This window comes from Salmo salar, chromosome 09 (assembly GCF_965601325.2).
Source record: "Salmo salar chromosome 09, fSalSal1, whole genome shotgun sequence".
NCBI classification, from domain to species: domain Eukaryota; kingdom Metazoa; phylum Chordata; class Actinopteri; order Salmoniformes; family Salmonidae; genus Salmo; species Salmo salar.
In genome coordinates, this window is record NC_138299.1 from 126,917,590 (window position 1) to 126,924,317 (window position 6,728).

Sequence of the window (6,728 nt, forward strand, 5' to 3'; positions counted from 1 at the left end):
GTGAAAGCCTGTGTTTTCTGCACGTTAACACTAGAAGTTTATTACCTAAAATGGATAAATTGAAAGTGTGGGTTCACAGCTCCAATCCAGATGTTGGTCATTACTGAGACGTGGTTAAGGAAGAGTGTTTTGAATACTGATGTTAACCTATCTGGTTATAACCTTTTTCGGCAAGACAGATCTTCCAAAGGCTGGGGAGTGGCAATCTTTACCGAGAATCACCTTCAGTGCTTGGTGGTCTCCACCAAGGCTGTCCCCAAACAATTTTATTTGCTGGTTTTAAGCATTAAACTTTCAAACAGCTCTTTGTTGACTGTTGCTGGGTGCTATCGTCCTCCATCATCACCGGCCTGTACCCTACCTGCACTATGCTCTCTCCTGGCCCCTTACACTAAGTCTGAATTTGTCCTGCTAGGTGACCTAAACTGGGACATTCTTAAACCACCTGACCAAGGACTCTAAATCCTTCTCAGATTATTACCAATCCCACAAGGTATGATTCCAAACACCCAGAAAAGGCTACTCTCCTCGATGTTATCCTCACAAATAATCCTGATAGGTATCAGTCTGGTGTTTTCTGTAATGACTTTAGTGATCACTGTTTTGCAGCCTGTGTTCGTAATGGCTGCTCAGTGAAACGACCTGTCCTGATTTGTCATAGATGCTTGCTAAAAAACTTTAATGAGCAAGCCTTCCTTCATGAACTGGCCTCTGTAAAATGCTATAGAATCAGCTCTGTCAAAGATGCTTGGACCTTCTTTTTTGATATTTTTAGTGGTATTGTAAAGAAAATGAGAATTAAAAACAGGTTCAGCCCCTGGTTCGACCGTGATCTGGCAGAGTTACTCCACCTCAAGAATTGTCATTTGGCAGACGCATACTCAGGCTGACTGGCTATTGTTCAGGAAAATGACAAATAAGTGCACTCGGGCTATCTGGAAGGCCAAAGTTAGTTATTTTAAGGAGTAGTTCTCTCTCTGTGGGTCTAACCCCAAGAAGTTCTGGAAAACGGTTAAAGACCTGGAGAATAAATCATTCTCCTCCACAGCTGCCCATGTCCCTTAAAGTTGATGATGTGGTTGTTACTGACAAGAAGCACATGGCTGAGCTCTTTAATCACCACTTCATTAAGTCAGGATTCCTATTTGACTCAGTCATACCTCCTTGCCCGTCCAACATGTCATCATATCCCACCCTTCTAATGCAACTATCCCAGATGTTTCCCACTCTTTTTCCCCTGCCCCACTACAACGTTTCTCCCTGCAGGCAGTCACTGAGTCTGAGGTGCTAAAGGAGCTCCTGAAACTTGACCCTAAAAAACATCTGGGTCAGATGGTTTAGACCCTTTCTTCTTTAAGGTTGCTGCCCCTATCATTGCCAAGCCTATCTCTGACCTTTTTAACATGTCTCTCCTTTCTGAGGAGGTTCCCATTGCTTGGAAGGCAGCCATGGTTCATCCTTTATTTAAAGGGGGAGATCAAGCTGATCCTAACTGTTATAGGCCTATTTCTATTTTTCCCTGTTTATCAAAAGTGTTGGAAAAACTTGTCAATAATCAACTGACTGGCTTTCTTGATGTCTATAGTATTCTCTCTGGTATGCAATCTGATTTCCGCTCAGGTTATGGATGTGTCACTGCAACCTTAAAGGTAGTCAATGATGTCACCATTACCCTTGATTCTAAGCAATATTGTGCTGCTATTTTTATTGACTTGGCCAAAGCTTTTGAGACGGTAGACCATTCCATTCTTGTGGGCCAGCTAAGGAGTAGTGGTGTCTCTGAGGGGTATTTGGGCTGGTTTGCTAACTACCTCTCTCAAAGAGTGCAGTGTATAAAGTCAGAAAATCTGCTGTTTCAGCCACTGCCTGTCACCAAGGGAGTACCCCAAGGCTCAATCCTAGGTCACACTCTTCTCAATTTACATCTACAACATAGCTCAGGCAGTAGGAAGCTCTCTCATCCATTTATATGCATATGATACAGTCTTATACTCAGCTGGCCCCTCCCCGGATTTTGTGTTAAATGCTCTACAACAAAGCTTTCTTAGTGTCCAATAAGCTTTCTCTACCCTTAACCTTGTTCTGAACACCTCCAAAACGAAGGTCATGTGGTTTGGTAAGAAGAATGCCCCTCTTCCCACAGGTGTTATTACTACCTCTGAGGGTTTAGAGCTTGAGGTAGTCACCTCATACAAGTACTTGGGCAGTATGGCTAGACGGTGCACTGTCCTTCTCTCAGCACATATCAAAGCTGCAGGCTAAAGTTAAATCTAGACTTGGTTTCCTCTATCGTAGTCGGTCCTCTTTCACCTCAGCTGCCAAACTAACCCTGATTCAGATGACCATCCTACCCATGCTAGACTACGGAGACATAATTTATAGATCGGCAGGTAAGGGTGCTCTTGAGCGGCTAGATGTTCTTTACCATTCAGCCATCAGATTTGCCACGAATGCTCCTTGTAGGACACATCACTGCACTCTATACTCCTCTGTAAACTGGTAATCTCTGTATATCCGTCGCAAGACCCACTGGTTGAAACACTCTTAGGCCCCACTCCCCACTATCTGAGATATCTACTGCAGCCCTCATCCTCCACATACAACACCCATTCTGCCAGTCACATTCTGTTAAAGGTCCCCAAAGCACACACATCCCTGGGTCGCTCGTCTTTTCAGTTCGCTGCAGCTAGCGACTGGAACGAGCTGCAACAAACACTCAAACTGGACAGTTTTATCTCAATCTCGTCATTCAAAGACTCCATCATGGAAACTCTTACTGACAGTTGTGGCTGCTTTGCGTGATGTATTGTTGTCTCTACCTTCTTGCCCTTTGTGCTGTTGTTTGTGCCCAATAATGTTTGTACCATGTTGTGATGCTACCATGTTGTGGTGCTGCCATGTTGTTGTTATGTTGCTACCATGCTGTGTTGTCATGTGTTGCTGCCATGCTATGTTGTCTTAGGTCTCTCTTTATGTAGTGTTGTGTTGTCTCGCTTGTTGTGTTGTGTGTTTTGTCCTATATTTATATTGTATTTTTTTGTTTTATTTTTAATCCCAGGCCCCCGTCCCCGCAGGAGGCCTTTTGGTAGGCCGTCATTGTAAATAAGAATTAGTTCTTAACTGACTTGCCTTGTTAAATAAAGGTTAAAAATTGGGGCAAAGCATGGAGGCTTTCAGCAGGCTGGCTCCATGGTTAGAACACTGTTGGTGTGTTTTCCATGTTAACCACTAGGTTGCAGTACCACACCACTTTTGTCCGTTTCCTCTGGGTTGCAATAGTCAACCATAATAGTGGAGCTTATTAGTGCATAAGGAGTTTGAGAAATGTGTTGAGATGCCTGAATTAATAGCTATCAAGAAATAACTGTTGATCAGATTGTATTACGTTATGTGTAATATGTACTCTGTTTTTAATTTTAATCAACATTATTTTTCATGCTTTAGGATGGTCAAATGTGAAATTATGTTGGCATACAGTAAAAACAGCAGTCTAGACATCTGCACATCAGAATACTTTGACGTTAAAGAGTGAACAGTGGAGCAGACAGGTCCTTATACAAGCCCATGTATTACCATACACAGACACATACTGTAATATATACAAGCCCATGTATTACCATACACAGACACATACTGTAATATATACAAGCCCATGTATTACCATACACAGACACATACTGTAATATATACAAGCCCATGTATTACCATACACAGACACATACTGTAATATATACAAGCCCATGTATTACCATACACAGACACATACTGTAATATATACAAGCCCATGTATTACCATACACAGACACATACTGTAATATATACAAGCCCATGTATTACCATACACAGACACATACTGTAATATATACAAGCCCATGTATTACCATACACAGACACATACTGTAATATATACAAGCCCATGTATTACCATACACATACTATAATATATACAAGCCCATGTATTACCATACACAGACACATACTGTAATATATACAAGCCCATGTATTACCATACACAGACACATACTGTAATATATACAAGCCCATGTATTACCATACACAGACACATACTGTAATCTATACAAGCCCATGTATTACCAGACACATACTGTAATATATACAAGCCCATGTATTACCATACACATACTGTAATATATACAAGCCCATGTATTACCATACACAGACACATACTGTAATATATACAAGCCCATATATTACCATACACAGACACATACTGTAATATATACAAGCCCATGTATTACCATACACAGACACATACTGTAATATATACAAGCCCATGTATTACCATACACAGACACATACTGTAATATATACAAGCCCATGTATTACCATACACATACTGTAATATATACAAGCCCATGTATTACCATACACAGACCACATACTGTAATATATACAAGCCCATGTATTACCATACACAGACACATACTGTAATATATACAAGACCATGTATTACCATACACAGGCACATGGTACCTCTACCACATAGACACAGACAACACACAAACAAGCCCCCGCGTGCGCACGCGCACACACACACACACACACACACGGGCATACTGTAATGTATACATACACATGCAATTACTTATACAGAATGCCTCGTATGCAAATGAATGCACACAGACACATGCCCTCCCATACATTCATACATATGGAACCGCCTCATTCAGAATTTTAAATGAGCAACCTAATCAAATTTGCCTAATGAGACATCTGGCATTCTGCCTGCTTTTCGATCTTTTAACCAGGTCTAAGAAACATCTGGGCCCTTCATCAGCCCAGTCAAACCTGATGAGAGAGAGACTGATGGAGGAACAGTGGCTGAGACTTTACCTACTACACACACACCTACATACATGATCACTTGATATATTATGCATACATGGGACTATATTAAACATTCAGTCCAGCCGTGAATTTGATATATGGCGGTGACGAGCACACAGATGGCAGACGCCTGAAGCTTTTAAAATTAGGACTTCGCTAGCTAGCTGCAGCTAAACATAGAGGCCGTCCTGATGCAGAGTGAGAGAAAGATGGTCACACAAAGGTACCCACTCGCACGCACAAAGTACATGCACATCCCAAGCACAAGGCAACGCCAGAACAATAGACAGTCACACACACATTTTGGAAAAACATGAATCTTCACACTAAACAGTATATCACAAACACTTGTTCCTCACACTAAATGTATACCAGTATCAGTGTGCCTGGTGGGTGTTCTCCCCTCCCCCTTGATTGACAGGCATCTAACGAGCAGCTGTTCTAATGGGCCTGGCAGCCTCTCCTAATAGTGATAAATAGATGAGAGACATTTGTGAATCAGGACCAAACACTTTTCAATCAATTATTCACGACATTACTCCAGTTTATGCATCATCAGGCTGCTACACATCCTGGCTGTTCCCAGGCTGGAAACAGTATTTGAACTCTGTGGTACACGACAGTAGGAGCTACCAACTCTTGTTTTCCCCTCTCTGGCTGACAGATAAAATGGTTCCTTTCTACATCGTCCTGCATGATTTTTAATGAAGGCTTGTGAAAGCGAGCGGAGCGTTGTCGTTGGATCCTGACCTGTCTGCTCGGACTATGGTCGTTCCATATGGGACAGCACGTCACCGAGCTGCTCTGTCTGTCACTGTCTCTCTGGCCTCCACTCTTATTTTGTTTGTCCCTTTTGTCCTATTCTGCTCTTTCACTCGTTGTCACAAACCGCTTCCCCCTGTTGAGGCTTTGTAGTCGGACACTTTTCCTCTAGCTTTCTCTCACTCTTTCTTTCTCTCCCTCTCCTCCCCCCTGTGTGCAGCTCTCTCCCCCTTGTCTGAACTCTGACAGGTGTGTAATTGAATGATTAATGACCACCAGAGGCCCTCCTCCGCAAACACACACACACACACACACACACACACACAAACACACTTGCGCGCGCACACACATTCCGCATTCCTCTTAAAAACAAACCACACACACAGACATCTAAGCAAAATTTATATTTTTCCTCTTTTCGTGCACCTTTTCATTCATTCAGACCTATTAGCTATAGCACTGATACACATACAGTATGCATAGGTTTTATTCTCAAAACACAATCCTCAAATACAGAGTTGCTCATATGAAGACTTAAAAATAGGAAGCAATATTGTTTAGCCATTGTATTTCTGTAACACAAATAATCTGTAACACATGTCTGCCAAACTCCTGCTGGGATTCATTATATTTGTATAATGTTCTCACAAATATTGAATACATCTGGTTTACATTAAGGTTAGGTTACTGTTATATTTACAATATACATATATATTTTTAAAGCTGTATTCCCCCAAAATGTGTTTTTAAAATATTTTCTCCTGCTCTAGCCTTCCAGTTCCTCCAGTTTGGGTTATTTCATTATTAAGATAGACTTAGTTGCCATAATGACTTCACGCTATATGTTCCCTCACTGATCTCTGTGGCTGTACACACTGTTCTCTCTCCCTTCTCTTTCCCAGTATTGGCACATTTATGCAATGCAATTTCCACTAGCTAATGGATTTTGTGTTTGTGTGAGGCTACGGACTCTAGCTATCAAAAGCAATCATAAAGTGAAAACAGTATGAATAGCATCTCACTCCTGCTGTCTGTCTGTTTGTTGTTGGGTCTGAGATCTCCTTCAGACTATCATACAGTCACTTATGTTCTCTATGGGACTATGGTGTTTAAATAAT